General features: G+C 44.6%; 1 protein-coding gene across 5 annotated transcripts in view; it reads right to left on the reverse strand.

Moving 5' to 3' along the window:
- TCF20 (transcription factor 20) overlaps positions 1-16,552 on the reverse strand; it is a 129,020-nt gene that overhangs the window by 53,461 nt on the left and 59,007 nt on the right. Inside the window, exon 1 of one of the 5 annotated variants that reach the window (XM_063154664.1) lies at positions 10,914-10,945. The exons of the other annotated variants lie outside the window; for them this stretch is intronic. The gene's annotated coding sequence lies outside the window, so the exon portion shown is untranslated. Of the gene's footprint in view, positions 1-10,913; positions 10,946-16,552 lie in introns of those variants that run through there. 5 annotated transcript variants of the gene reach the window in all.

Below are 16,552 nucleotides of genomic sequence, written 5' to 3' on the forward strand. Positions count from 1 at the left end.
TGATGACAAGTTGCTAAGATGAACACTTATGAGGGCCATATTGAATAGTACCTGTAATATGTCTGTCCTTTCTATTCAACATAAGTCTGTACAAATAAATATTTTTATTATTTTTTTACAACACCTGGTGCAATGAGCCTTTAAGACTCCTGGGAACTCCTCAAGGCAAATGAACTAAATTGACATAAAAGCTGTATCAGTTATGTGCAAGTATTATTACAATAGAGGCTATGCACTGTACACAAGAATTATATCCATTGATTAGGACAAAACCATTGCTGAACATAATACCACCGATTTACATTACAGGCAGTAACACTGACATCAGGCAGAAATAGAACCTTGATCTACCTACACCAAGAAATTAAAGAATTACTGGTCAATTGCAGAAAAGCTGTACTCAAATTTACACCTTCCAATCACCTTATAGAGAGTTTTGTTCCTTTCAGGTAAGACAAAAAAATTTCACTTTAACACTTTCAATTTTCACTAGCCAAGGTTATCATTCTTCCTATTAATTCAGCCCTTCATACCTCTAAATCAATGCAGATTTAAGAGGAATGTGAATGTGGAAGGTCTGCAAATACTACTGCTATGGCACACTTTAAAAGTAAATACAGTCAAGGCCATGTCAAGTTTACTGATAAAAAAATTGAGAGAAACCTTATTTTTCTCAAACATAAGAACTGTTTAAACTCATCTAAAAAAAAAATTCAAAACATTTGTAGGATTTGAAGAACACTAGAACAAAAACTTTTCTTTGCCTAACATTTCTCCTCATCTCCTACAACCCATGTCCTCTAAATTCTTTGCTCATTTCTCCACACCTCAGATTCCCCAGCATCTGCCTCATGTTGAAGCCACAAACTGAAGCAGACACATTCTTACAGTAAGCTTTGTCTTCTGAGACTAACAGGGAGTGACTAAGACTACAGCCACACTTACACGGAGACAGGAGAAACAGTTGAGATTAATACAAAACAACTCGATACATTTAAATAATTCAACAGAGACTACTTCAGAGGTAGGACTATTTTCAGGAGGTCCTCCCCCTTCCCATCTACCTGTCCCCACCCCTGCAGGCGTTCTTTGACATTTTCAGATTGGACCACCTCATGATGCATCCCCACTGTAGCTCCACTGGTGTTACCAAGAGACAGATGAGGGGAGAGAGAGAAGGCAGCACAAAGCAGGGCTGTAGCAAACAGCTCACAGCTCCTGAGGTTTATACTTAGCCTTGGCCTAAAGCACTTAAATTGGTTCGCTCTCACCAGCTCCCCACTGAGTCAAAACCTTTCAGAAGCAATCTTTCTATGTCAACTTCATGCATATAAAGTGATTAAACTTCTAACACACCGCAGTTAGAAGTCTGAAAAGTCTGGGTTTTAAACTCAAGCCACTGTAACCAACAAAATCCACACTTCCAAGTTTTGTTGCCACAGCCAAAGGCAGGGAATGTCAACAGCAGTCAGACCACACCACAGGCACAAAATTATCTCTAATGAGCATAAGCAGTTCACAGAAATTAACAACCTACAATGAAAGATCTTCTCACAACTGGGTTTTAAAGCCTTCTCCTTCCTCAGAGGATTTCTGTTTCACAGTGCTAGTGTCAGGAGTGTTTGAAGCTGGAAAGCCAATGGACAAAGCTTCCACTGCATGTATTCCATGTCACATCCTAGAGGATATACTCTTAAGGAAGCCAGCAGTTGAAAAGAAAGAGGAGGGATGAACCCAAAACCAGAGCAGAAAAAAAGCCTCTGTCAATACTGATCAGTAGAGGATAACAAAGATACTGCACTCAGAGCACAAGTTTTGGAAATGCTAGAGTTAACATTTGAAAGTAGGACAGAGGGAGTTTTGATGGTCCACTACTCTCAGAACCAGTCCCATCATTCTCTTAAACTTAAGTTCTCACGCTCCTGCACACCAGGAAGGAGGGAAAAAACAAAACCAGAAGACTCCACTGTTTGTGTCTCCACCTCTCTCCTCATATGAGGAGGCTAAATAAAGAGGTACAACTAAAATAAACCATACACTAAGGACAACATATAACCATTTCATGATGCTAATGTAGTCCTAGTGCTCTATTATAAAAAAAAAAAAAAAAAGAGGACTAGATCTCTTTTTACCCCTGCTCTAAAACAACTCAACTTCCTATGAAAAAATGAAGTTTGCTACCTTGTTTCAACTAGAAAGATGGCAACTAAATGACTTTCACCTTGACAATTGTTCCTGATTTAATTTTTCAAGTCCTGTTAACCAACTGACCAAAAGGACCTTACTCCTTAGCTTAATTCAGAAAGGCAATGCACATAGAGCCAAAAGTCCATGAGTGAACACAGACCAACAAAGACTTTATAAACACTACAGTTCTGTGGATAAGCAAAGATGTTTATTTCCTAAATCCTCCTCCCTTCCACTTTCAGGAACTCCCTAATGCTGTTCCTCATTGAGCTAAGAGATGTGCTTTCGCTGGTGAGTTTGACCCAGGTTTACTGAAGTTTTCTTTTTCTGCCAGCCTTGACAGGGTTTTGACTATGCTGCAGAGTATACATATAATTAACCTCTTCTCCTCCCCTTGCTATTTTCAGCAGCTCTATTATATATACACCCCCCTTTGGTTTTCCATAAATTCCACCTTTCAAACATAAAACAAGTTGTATTCCTGCAAGGCAAAAAGACAAGGAAACAAACAAAATGAACACATGACAAGTCAAATTTCTATATCCCAACATCATTGAAATAAAAATGTACTCAACCAAACAATTTGCAAGCAAGAACACAGTTTTGTCTCTGATAACCAGAATACAAAGGACACCTAATATAGAAAAGGTGAAAGACACCAAATGTAGAAAAGTACACAGAGCAAAAGGAAAAAAGGCCAGAATGCAAGAATCCCTGCTCTCCAGAGTAAATATGATATTACTTGAAGTCAGAACTGTAAAGGTGCAGAATACCACACTGCAATGGACCCCCAGCTCATCACCAAAACCAGTGCCCACCATAGCTGGCAAACAAACAATTCTGCAGCAGAGTTCTCTTTATGCACTCTCAGAGTAACAAGGGATGAGATGTTTCTCCATTAAAATGCAGTGATTTAGATGGAAGGGAGATAAGAACAGCACAGTTCAGTTGTCTCATGCAAAATAAGAAGTGTCACTCAGGAGCAATTCTCAGTTATGCGCCTGCTACTTCCGCTCTCCAACACTACAGAAAAGAATCTGCCACTCACTCAGCAATGCCCTGCAGTACAAAGACAAAGACAATCTGCTACCTCCTTCTGTAACAATTTTGCCCAACCCATGTAATTTACTGCCTGCTAAGTATCCATTATTATTATTATTATTATTATTATTATTATTATACCCATCAAGACCTATCCAAAAGACCAATTTTATGTAGCAACACACACAAGGTATGTTCAGGATCAATAATATCAGAAAATCAGATGTACACATTTCATGCTAAAATGTTGGATAAGGGAGGGAAGAGAAACCTCCCCCATCTCCACACATGAAGTGAAACAGAGAAAACTTAGAGTGGGCAAACCAACTTACACAATATGACAGAACACTGTTGAATTCATTCTTTTTCCCCTGAATGCAAGATGAGAAACAAAAGACATGGTTTATAGTGTCATGGAATCCGCTGGCTTGTAAAAGACCTTTAAGATTATCAAATCCAACCCCTCTAATAGAACTGACAAAGTCACCACAAAACCAGGTCCTTAGAAAGAATACCTACACATCTTTTAAAATACCTCCAGGGATGGTGACTCCACTACTTTGCTGGAGAACCTATTCAAATGTTTGACTTCTTCAGGTAAAATATATTTCTTAATATTGAATGTAAACCTCCCCTGGCACAGCTTGAGGCCAGCTCCTCCTGTCCTATTGCTTGTTACTTGGGAGAAGAGATTGAATTATACCTGGCTACAGCCTCCTGCCAGGTCGTGTAGAGAGTGATGAGTCTCTAGAGACAAAAGCCTCCTTTTCTCCAGGTTAAACAACCCCAGCTCCCCCAGCTGCTCCTCCTAAGATTTGTGCTCCAAACCCTTCACCATCTCCATTGCCTTTCTCTGGATGCACTCCAGCCCCTCAGTGTCCTTCTTGTAGAGATGGGCTCAAAGCTGGACACAGGACTCGAGGTGCCTCACAAGTGTGCAGGGGCGGGCCACACTCTATCTGATAGGAGCCACATTGCCACTGGCCTTTCTGACCAGCTGGGCACACACACTGGCTCATGCTCAGCTGCTGCCAATCCACTGGGCTGCTTTCCAGCCACCCCATTCCCAGCCTGCAGCACTGCGTGGTGCTCTTGAGTCCCAAGTGCAGGACCTGGCACTTGCCTTGTTGAACCTCATACCACTGGCTTTGGTCCACCAACCCAGTCTGACCAGATCCCTCTGCAGAGCCTTCCTGTGCTCCAGGAACAACACTGCTGCACAGCTTGGTGTCATCTGCAAACTGAGTGAGGGTGCACTCAATTCCCTCACCAGATCACCGATACAGACATTAAACAGGACTGCCTCCAGCACAGAGCCCTGGGGAACACAACTCGTGACTGGCTGCCAGTGGGATCTCTCCACTCCTCACCACTCCAAGACTGCCATTCAGCCAGGTTCTCACCCACCAAACAGGGCACCCCTGCAGGCCACGAGCAGTTTGTCCAGAAGGATGCTGGGGGGAACACTGTAAAAAGCTTCCCTAAGGTCCAGCCAGGCACATCCACAGCCCTTCCCTCATTCACTAAACAGGTCACCTTATTGCAGGAGATCAGGCTGGTCAAGTAGGACTTGACTTTCCTAAACATGTGCTCACTAGACCTGGCCGAACCATACATGCCACATGGCGGCACTTAAGGGCTGTTCCACGACATTCCCTGGCACAGAGGTCAGGCTGACAGACCTGCAGCCCCCTAGATCCTGCTTCCAGCCCTTACTGTAGATGGCCACCAGGTTTGCAAACTCCTAATCACCTGGGGCCTCCCAGGAAAGCAGCTCAGGGAGCACGTCTGCCAAGTCCATCAGTACCTGGCAGTGGTGTAGCAGGGTCACTGACCATTTTCGCTTGGATTACAGGAGCTTCTTTCTTCTCCTCATCATTGTCTTCCAGCTCTGGGGACAGGATGCCCAGGGAACAACTGGTCTTACATCACTGAGGCAAAAAAGGCCTTAAGCACCTCAATCTTTTCCTCATTCTTTGTCACTTTGTTTCCCTGCACATCCAATAAAGCCCTCCTTCTGTTGCTAATGTATGTCATAGAAACATTTTTATTGTCTTTCATGGTAGCAACCCGACTAAGCTCTAGTTAGGTTTTGGACTTCTAATTTTCTTCCCGTGTAACCTCACAACATCCCTGTAACCACCCTGAGTTTAACGCCTCTTGGTTCAAAGGCTGTCTCTTTTTTGTTTCCCCAAGTTCCAGCCAAAGCTCTCCGTTCAGACAGACCAGCCTTCCCTGCTGGTCAATCTTTCAGCACACGGTGACATCCTGCTCCTGCACTTTTGACATTTCCTTCTTGAAGAATGCCTAACCTTCCTCTGCCCTTCAGGAATGCCTTCCAAGGGGCTCTGTCAACCAGGCTCCTGAACAGGCCAGACTCCCTGCTCTCTGAAAGTCCAATGTGGAAGTTCTGCTGACTCCTCTACTTACTTCCCCAAGAATTGAAAACTATCCATGCATGATCACTCTGCCCAGGATGCTCTCTGACCATCACATCACCCAGGAGTCCTTCTCTGTTCACAAACCACAGGTCCAGCAGGTGCCTTACCCCGTTTTCCACCTCATCATTTGTGTCAGGGGACACACACTCCAGGGACCTCACACACTGTTTCTGCCCTGATGCTTTGTATTTCCAGCAGAAAACATAATGCTAATCACACAGCATTCTCTACATTTATCATATAACCATTTATGTTGATTTTTTTTAAATCACATATCCACTATTCCAGAACATCTACTCATAGAGAACACTGTTAAACAAACCAAATCCCAGGGAAATTCAAGAGTATCCAGGCATATGACCAAAGGTAACAGCAAATTGCAGATACTGAATTGAAGGTTGATTAACAACATTTCATTATGGTGCACGAAGAGTTATGCCCATTCTGGCAAGTATGGCAGCACATATTTTTCTTTCAGCTAATAAGTTTTAGGTATATTTTTCCCAGTCATTAGTGATGCTGTACATGGACACAAGCCATTCAGTTAGCTTTGCTAATACCAAGTCTTTAGATCAGTTAAAAGCTATTAAAAAGCCACTTTGCAGCATCTAATTTTACAAGGAAAGTGATATGAACAATATTTCCAATAAACTGTACTAAAGCTTCCAGCATAGCAGCTCCCTATACAATTTTTAGCTAAGTACTGAGCTCTTATCAAAGCTCATCAGAGGGTTCTCTTTAGGATTTGCAATTTACTAGCAATTAGATGACTGAGTTCATACTAGTAAAATACTACCAAATAAGTCATCATATTCCAGCACAGAATACACAATGAATTCCATATATACATTTATTGGTATGAACACAGGCATGCTGTGTGCTTGTAATGAAGAGATGGGGGAAAGAAAATCATTTTCCTAGCTTTTTTCTATTTGTTGCATCACAATTCAGACAAGAAATAACAGCCTTCCGAAAAGGGGGAACAGGTGAAATCTCACGGGACTCAAGCCAGGGCTCCCTCACAACCTGGTAACACTTTTCCTCCCTCTTCCAATACCATCACAGGTTACAAAGACTGTGCTAAAGAGAAATACAAAAAGCACTGGAAGAAACACAAGCATATTCACTCTCACCAGGCTGAGCTGACAAGAGGATGCTTGCACTTTGCTACCACTGCTTAGCTCCATTCCTGAGGAATCATTGGTAAGAGGGAAGAAGAAACAGAAGTCTTACTGCAAGATCACTGCTCTGTTGTCCCAAAACCGGGAGTTTGACTTGTGCTTGTGCTGTTGTTCATGAAGGCAGCAAGAAGAAGTTCAAGAGTTGGTAAAATGCAATTCTACTTTTTATTTGTCTTCAAAGGCAAACAGGCAGCAAAGCACAGAACATCCAGAGCAGATCTTATCCTCCAACAGCGCCAAAGAGAATCCACTGTTGACTAAATGTCCGTCTTGATTTTTGAGTCTTTGGGTCTTGCTTTTTGTTTTTGTCCTTTCCTGTTCTTAAAATAAAAGGAAACCCATGTACATGCCTAATGAAGAATGTCACACACTTTGCCAAGGGGCCCCAAACAAATCAATATACATTTTAGTGGTAAGCACCAGTGGAAAGGCTCAGCTGAAGCAATCAAGGAGTGGTGCAGCCAGACCCCAGTGTGATACAGAGGCACCAGCAGTGCTGGACATGGCTGAAGACATCTTCAATTCTCCCACTTCAGCCAAGACTGAAGTCTAGTCAAGAACCATCAGGAAGGGGACCCAGGCAGTAATACCCGAACCACCTTTTATATTCCGTTTTTAAGTAAGGTTTGATAGGAACAGAATTGAACATCATGATGTCACTACAGGAATAGCCTCTCCTGCATGATTTTAGAGAAGCCTACACCTCTGCTTACACTGTGTTTGTGTTCTCCATCAGTAACACGAAACACTTTTCTACAATGAAGAAAATTCTACATAGCATGTCAACACTATGAGAAGTGGGTTTAAACACTTAAGACTCCCTTTATTTTTGATTTTAGAAGTCCAAAAGCTAAATCAGAAATTAAAATGTTATTTTCCAAGAGATTTCACCAAAAGCAGTCAATAATAAACAGCTTTTGCTATTAAACTGCAGTTTTAATTTCCTGAATGGGAAGAGTTGGTTGGTCTCAGTCCAGTCTCCACCAACAAATCAGTTAGCTGGCTCTTCAGAAACTGCCATCCATAATCTGCCCCATTTCAGAGGCCTATCATGGGATTAAGTAACACAAATTCTCACACACTCTAAAGTCTGAGAAGCCAGCGCTGCCAAAAGTGTTACTGAATCTTTGTAACTTATAAGAACTCAGGTTCCCAAAACACGAGTGCAAAACCTTTCATAAAGGTATGAAAAAATAAACACATGCTTTAATTAAAAAGCTATCCCACCCAATGGAGACCTTGCATGCCCCATGTCAAAAGGCAAGATATACATAAGCCAGCTATAAACCCTTAAATATCCTTATCTCAAATTACAGAGAAGCCAAGGAAGCAGCATGAAATTATTCAAGTTTATTGCACATTATGCCCTCACTCCAGAGAGCAGCATGCCAAGCTGTCCAGCAGCAACAGGAGCTGCCACTCTTAGCAAGGGCCCCTTCCAGGATCAGCACTGTTGCCATCTCGCTGTGCCCAACGGGTGGGTTAGTTAAGGGTGACCTAAAGAGGGAGAAAAGGGGTTGTGCAATTATTTTCTTTTCAACATTGTCCTAAGAGCCCAAAAAGGTTCGTTTGCACACATTTCCACAACAGGAAGGGGGAGAGGGGAAAAAAAAAACTCAAAATCCTACACATTTCACTCTCTGTCCTACAAACTTTGTACATGTATCAATCACAGAACCATTAAGAATGGTTTTACTCACACTCTGAGTACCCTTTAAAATGTAGTGAACAGGTCAGTAACAGCCTATTTCTTCAGCTGAAAATTAAGGAAGTTTCTGACAATAAAAAGAGGTGTCCTTTACAACTAATACACAAATAAGTTCTCTTTCATTTAAATAACCTTCACTTCTTATTTATGCATTATAGAAACAGATTTACTCCTGGAATAAAAGTTCACTTCAGGCTATTTTTATGTGACATTAGTAACACAGAAAAGAAATTACAATAAAATCAAAAATTCCTGGTCTCCTATCAAAGTCACAAACGATGAAGCTGCTCCTACAGCTTCCATACAAGGAACCACACTTAACCTGCCCCAGGCTGCCAAGGTATAGGAAAGGATGTTTCAGCAAAAGCCACGTTTCATCAATCCCCAAACCTCTGAAAACTGATTTAATGGTCAAAACCCAAGCTGTGTCAAAACACACACAATTCTACTAGAGAGGATGCTAAGAGACTTAAAGCTAAGTAACCTGAAGAGTACCAAACCAGCAAAAAAGTCCAAGAACTTCCCCCACACATTTCAACCTAACAATATAAAGCCCAAAAGCTATCCCAAAACTACAAGATTTAAGAGTACAATAGGTAAGTGATATTTTTAATATAAAAAGAGTTGTCATACTTTCAGTCAAATAGCATAATAACTTGCTTGTTAATCTAACCAGAATACACAATATGCATTTCATGTACCAGCAATTTACAGAAATGAGGAATGACTATCCTCCTCTCCTTGTAGCATTAACAAAGTTTAGGAGACAGATGACTGAGCAAATAAATATTTTACCTTTTCTTAACAGTAATTCTCTCTTCAGTATACTAATGCAGCTGCCTTTTTAAATGCCAGTGGAACCCAATATTAGGATTAAATAATACAGCTTCAAACAACTCAAATGAAGTAACGTGGAACCCTATTTAAAGATGTGGATTTAACAAAAAAAACAAACAAAAAAAGCCAACCAGAAACATTTCATCCAAATTAAAACTCAAATAACAATACTAAAAATTGTTTATCACATACACTTGACCAGGAGCACTTGGTTAGGCTACATAATACCCATTAAGCCTCAAAACACAAGCTTATCTGACAAAACAAGTCTAGAAAACGTGTAAAAGGAATCAGCTCTTCTTGAATTGAGTTCAGCCAATGTGCTACAAATCCAACCCAAGCTGCTGCATCTCCATCATCCAGTCACTTCACTGTCCTATAAAGTCTCAGCAGAGGTGATCCAACTGCTCCATGCACATCTAGTGGTCAGGAAGCGTGCTAAAAATCATACTCTCCAAAGAATTACCCGTGCATGCAGCAACAGATGGCAACGAGCGACACAGACATGAATGGCTTTCAAAATGCTAACCTAAACACAAAAAGCTCTGAAACTCAATCCCCTCACAGGTGTACCTCTCCTTTTTCTTTTGTTTTCAAAAGAAGACTTAAAAATCACGAAATGGTACAGAAAACAATGCTGCATTTTAATCAAACTGCCTGCCCTTTTAATGAAGGAAAAGACAGTATGCACAAGAAAGAAAGGATCCTGGTGGAGCCAAATCTACCCAGAGACAGTCACTTGTTGATTCACACACAAACGTGCTCTTATTTTCAGGTTAATAACAGAGCCCCGGTACCATTAGGCAGCTCTGATACATAGGTTAGAACACTTATGTTACATAACTTTCTCTTACTCCTTCCCTCAAGGCAGGAAAAATGACTTCCAACTGCAGCCCTAAACACAACTTCCAGCAAGGTAAGCACCATTAAGAAAAGACACACTGATCCTCACAGCAGCCCAAACACGTTATATCCTGATGATCTCCGCAGATAAGCAACGGCTACGCTGAACCTCCAAAAAGCAGAGGCACCACAAACCTCTACAAACCTCAAGCATTCCCAGCACAGCCTGTCCATCTACTACAGTCTGAGCACTGTGCATCCATCTTCTCCAACAGTTTTAATCGTTTATCTCTTCAACGAAAACACCAAATCCCACAAAAACTTCACAATTCCTGCAAAAAAAACATTCTTCCGGGACAGGAAAACAGGTGGGCACGCCACCAGGTAGCACGAGGGCGTCTTCGAACACACGTAAACAAACGTTTTTTTTTTTCTTTAAAGAAAAAAAAAATAGCTAAAAAGGGGGGGGCGGGGGAAGGAGAAGGTTAAACTTCCCAGGAGCCCTTTCACAAGCCCCCTCGTACCGAGCGCTCGCCCTCCAACTCACGGATGAGCCCCTCACATCCCCTCCCACACGCCCAGGCGACCTCGGCTTCCCCCGCCAGGAGCTCGCACTCGCTCCCCAGGCCTCCCCCACACACCGACACAGCCCGGGCGGGCACGGCCTCCCCTTACCTGAGACCCCCCCGCCGCCGTGCCCGGCGCCCTCCGCCGCGGCGGGCGGGGCGGGCGGGGCGGGGGCGGCTCAGCAGCCGGGGCGGCGGGGCCGGGGGGCGGGCGGGGGCGCGGGGGCGTCCGGTTCCATCCTCCTCCCCTCACTCACACCTCACACACACACAGGAAATAACACGGGGTCACCTGACCCCCGGCAGCCAATGGCGGCGGGCGGCGGCGGAGCCAGCGCGCGCGCCAGCGGGAACGGCGGCGCGAGGCGGCGGGTCCCGGCCGGCCGAGGGAGGGATGGGATGGAGGGGAGGGGGAGCGCGTGCGCGCGCGCCCCCGCGTGCAGGGACGTGCCTTCGCGCGCGCGCGCGCGGAGGTGGGGGGGGCGCGTGAGGGAGCCACCGCCCCTCCCACCACCACGCGCCCGCTTAAAGGAGCCGCGCGCCACCCCCCCCCCCCCCCCCCCCCCCCCCCACCGCGTCCCGCGCGCTCGGAGCACGTGGGCGAGGCGCGCCCGGTGCGCGTGCTGCCCCACCCCGCCCCTGCGGAGGGCACCGGGGCTCCGCGGCGCCCCCCGCCGCTCGGGGCAGGCACCGGGGCAGCTCGCGTTTCCCTCTCCTCGTAAATCAATACCGCCTCTCTCCACCCCCCCCACCACCCTCACCCTCCCCCAGGTCATTTTAAGAACGGGCTTTCCTCCGTTTGCCCACTTGTCTGCCCCCGGCCTCCCGGCCAGGCCCGGCGCGCACAGCGACGGCCGAGCCCTGAGCCGGCCCGGAGCCTTGCAGCACACCCCGAGGCGGCAGTCGGACCGTACGGTGGGGCTGGGCGGGCCCCGAATCAGAGGTGCCTCAGCGGAGGCGCGGGGATCTCAGGAAACAACATGGAGGCGGCGGTGCCCGGGCCCGCCTGCCCGCCCGGCCGCGACCGCCAGCCCAGAGCCTCCCGGGCCATCTGAGGTGGCACTGCCAGCCCTCCGAGTCCCCACTGCTTTGCATTTGGGAGTCCGCGGTGTCCAGCTGCACTTCTGTGCTGGAGAGATAATGGAGCTTTTTTCAGATCATTCACGAGTTTTTGGGTTTGATGAGAGCGAGAGGGCGAGGAGGCTGCGGATGGGGCAGCAGTAGAGCAAGGATGCAGTGCCTGTCAAACCATCACCTCCTTCATTTAAGCCCGTATGCCAGCAAAGGAAGCTCTATATGACATTACAGTTTCCTCCATCTGCCGCTCAGAACATTTCACGTGAAAACGCAGTAGGGCTGGCAGTCTGCGAAGCTCTTAAGTGCTGGGCAGAGAAAGCTCAAGCGGCATTTAAAACTTGCTTTGCCAGGAACTTTACTGAGCAGATATGACACTTTCAATAACTGCCCTGTTTCCCAAGCTTTGTTTCCCAGATCCTCAGCAAGCCGTATTCCGAAAGTAGGCCTCTGCTCAGAGCTCATCCAAAAGGCAATGAACTGCTGAGAAGGACTGTGTTGTAAGCACAGCCAGTTGAAAACTTCACTGATGGCTCCTCCACAGGTGACTCGCCTTTTTTGAAAAATAAATACAAACCACCACATCTCATACCATGCATTATCTGTCAAAAATAATTTGGAGGCCAGCTGAAATTCCATCTAGATATGCCTAAAATGATGCCAGTAGTCTGGGGAAAACAACCAGAGCAGACAACAATTACATGTGCTCCTACCATTAGTCTTTCAAGTTAACAGTTTGTGGGTGTTAGGGACTCCCCAGCTGCTGGTCAGGCAATTGTGCACCTGGAGCATCTAGGAAAGATTTGCCTGCTCCTCTGTTCACTCGCCTTGGAACTCAAGAGGCACTGGCTCCTTTCTGAGGCGAGTCTACGGCTGTGATCTACGCCTTGTCTCCTTGAGATGAGAATATTGCGAAGCTCTCCGCATCATCTCCCTGGAAATTGCAGCTGGAGCACGCAGGCGCTGCCTCACTGCAAGCCCTCGCAGTGCTGCATGCCCTGCTCTCCTGGGCACTGGCTGCCCATTCACAGGGGCTGTTTCAGGCACGCTGCTTCGCTCACACCCCGGGGAGGTCATCGCTTCTTCCGCCTGGACAAGAGGCTCCGACAGCACATTCACCGTGACAAACCCGAGGTTGCTCTCGTCAGAAACAGCCTTAATCTTGTTGACTGTCACGGCATGCTAAGAGCTTGGTTAGAGCAGCATTCCCCCTGAGGATCCAGGACTGTCATAAAAGCTGTAATGGGGTGGGGGAACTCGATGAGATTTTTATAATTTGGTTTTCCATTATCTGTTTTCTGATTTTGAAGTGAAGCTTCAATTGAGGTCAATCCTTTATGTAGATTTGTACGGTAGGAGTGCTTAGAGCACTCTAACTAAAGTTAAACTTAAACTTACCTTAAGGTAAAACCCTTTGGTATATATAAAAACATGACAGCATTCCTTACCTAGATAAGCTTGTTATAACAAGGTATTTTTTACCTAATGTCTAAAATGAAGTTGCAGCATAAATAGCAGGAGTTTTGTAAAATGCTCAAAAATGCATATAAAAATACAAGGACAGCCATCATTCCCAAGTCAAACATTTCTCAAAGGACCAAAAATAAGTGAGTTCACAGAGTTAAATATCTGGATGTCTAGTCTGCTGCAGAGCAGCATTTCCCATCTCCGTTATGACTACTTTGTAGGTGTTACAAGGGAAATACAACAGGAGTTGCTTTTTAAAATATTTAAAAGCTTGAAAACTATATGGCTGATTTTGAAGGATGAACTGAAGTTTTAAAAGAGCTCACGCTATAAATGCAGGCAATTGTCACACCATCATCAGCTGTTGCATTACAGTAGGCATCACTGGCAATACACAGGGTCAATTTAAGTGCAGAATGTAAACAAAATTATCAAAACTGTATTAGTTAAATATCACGCAAGGAGAGACGCTATATCCTTTGCAGCTTTCCAAGTGATATATCAGGCTTCAACGTACAACCCCGCTGAGCTTAATGGATAATTTAATCCTCTCAGAAACTAATTTTTGGCTGTCTGCAGACTCCAGATGAAAAACCACTGTCATTAGTACACCTTGTTCACATTGCCAAGTTCTCCTTTGCCTCTGAACATTTCATTTTCTTTCCAAAAGGAAGAAATTCAACCTTCTGACTTGGTTATTCAGGGACATCTACCTACTTGACCACTGTCAGGTACACAAAAAAATTGTTATATACAAAACATTCCTAGGACTAATGATGAAAGTAACCCCATCATGCTACTAGGCTACAATCCCACACACATGATCAGGGTGGAAACCTAACATCCATGCAAGCCTTTCTACTTCAGGGTGAAGTCCTCAGTTGCATCTATACGCTCTCACCCTTCAATTCTGAAAAAAAGAAAAAATCCCAGGGATTTAAGGCCAAAAATGGTAACAAAAGAAACCCAACCCAAACCAAACCAAACCAAAAAAAAAAAAAAAAAGAAAAAAAAAGAAAAATTTAAAAAAACACACAAAACAAATTTTTAAAAAAACTACATAAAGGATCAATTCTACAATCAACACAACAAACTAAACAGGTTTGAATGTAAATGTCCAGCAAATACCCTCCATCATCCAAGAGTAAGCACTATAAATTCAGCAGATGTGCTACGCCACGGTTGTAAGATTGAAGTCTCTGCTTTTAGTGTAAGAAAATCAGCTCGGCCATAATTGTACAGAGCCACCATGGTACTACCACAACAGAAACTTTCCAAATCCCCTCCATCCTCCCCAAAATCCTCTCTGCCATCTCCTAATTAAAATGCTTTTGAGGATGGAGGCACAAATAAGGCAGGGAAATGGCCTCAAGACTTGGCACCCTCCTCTATGATGGATGGGCAATTCTGAGCAAAATGAAGTCCCCTGAGTAGCCCTGTGGGTTAGTGCCACTGCTCCCACCAGTGCTGTTGTCATTACACACACGCAAGCAATGCTGCACCTTACTGCACATGAACGCTGCAATGGCTAAAGCAAACGTTTCTCCCTGTTATGCCTTAATGTAAGGCTTACCTTGCACTTCCCTTTCCCCCCCTCATAGATCCCAGCAAAAAATTGTCCTTCTGACCCCAAGGGGACTGACAAATGGAGATGGAGAGTCTCCTTCTGTCTTTGAGGTCACCACTTCTGATCCAGCTGTAATTCAGTAATTACTCAGTTCATGTGGCTCTCCAGAAGCATGCATTAGCATTAGCAGCTTGGAGGGGGAACAGAAGGATGACACCATTCCTGACCTCAGCCACCTCTCATCTTCACACACTCCCTGAGCTCCCTCTGCCTGGAAGGGGGGAGGACAGTAAGTGATGCAGGATGGGGGACTGAGAACAAATTTGCAGGTAACATAGGCTGGAAAGGCTCCGAGCACCCCAGTGCTGTTTGTTTGTTAGAGCAAACATGATTTCTGAATGCCGCTGGTGGGGTCCTCTGGGAGATTTCTTCTTTACAAAAGGTTTCACTGTTGATGCAGCACTAGGAAGGTGAAGCCTCCACGGAGTCAGGCACACAGATTTCTCACAGACATGGCCCCTGTCCGCTCAAAGAATTACCTTTATCCTAATCTATTCCTGTGTTGCACAATTTCATGTCATGCACAGGCTCACCACTTCTCTTTCACTGCTTTCATCTAGGGGCTCTTAGATGCCATGGGAATGGGCATTAGTGACTACCTTGAAGACAGATAATAAAAACATGACAGCAAGACTGGGCACCTACAGGTCACGCAACTGGGGACTGAAACTTATATTCACGGTGGGACAGCTACATCTTTAAGCAAGTGTAAAGCAAGATCAGCTCACCTGTTTCTCCAAGAAAGACATCAGCATGGCTACATTCATTAACATTTCCTACCTCTCCTCCTACCCAGCCCCAGGATTTCCCATACCTTCCTCCTATTTTTTTTACACTTAACTTCAGATAAAAAGTGTTACATCTGAACCTACAAAAGGGAGAAGCAGTATCAGACATCTCCCAAGGAACTGCAGCAAGGACAGAGAGGGCTCTCCTCTCATTAATTCACTGATATTTAACTTTTCCCCTTAAGACTATCATAGGATCTGTGCTTGCTGGAAAATATTTTTGACAAGCACAGATTTTTCAGCCTACTGATGGTCATGTCTTGGGTGCATCACTTGGAAGGTGCTCTCCTCCAGACACTGGGAATGTCTCCATAAGCAACAGTGTGAAGTCCTACAGCACCTTCCTGCAACAGAACAACTGGATTGAAAGACTTTGGAACATCTCAAAGGAAGGAAAATTATAAAGCAGCTGAAGGTAGGTAGTGTGAATCATAGCAGGAGAAAAATTAAAACACTGCAACACTTCTGCCTTTTCACCCTTCCCATTACAAAGAGCTGATTCATGAAAATAAGATCTTTGTACCTTAAGACCTCCTCTGCTTCTTCTGCTTCTTCCTTTTGCTTCCTGCCAAAAGCTGCTTCTGGCAGAATAGAATTAGTTGCTGTGAAAGTGATTGTGATGCTGCAGACAAAAGAATCTGAGTCCAGCAGAAAAAGCGAGAAACAACAGAAGCTGAACTTTTAAGGAAAACCCAATCAAATTTCCATGCAGATGCCCAGAGTAATAAAGGTGGAAATTAAAACAGAAAGCCATACAAATGTGATTCTCCAGCAAGACTGTCTCCAACAAGG

The sequence above is a fragment of the Melospiza melodia genome, chromosome 4 (assembly GCF_035770615.1).
Source record: "Melospiza melodia melodia isolate bMelMel2 chromosome 4, bMelMel2.pri, whole genome shotgun sequence".
NCBI classification, from domain to species: domain Eukaryota; kingdom Metazoa; phylum Chordata; class Aves; order Passeriformes; family Passerellidae; genus Melospiza; species Melospiza melodia.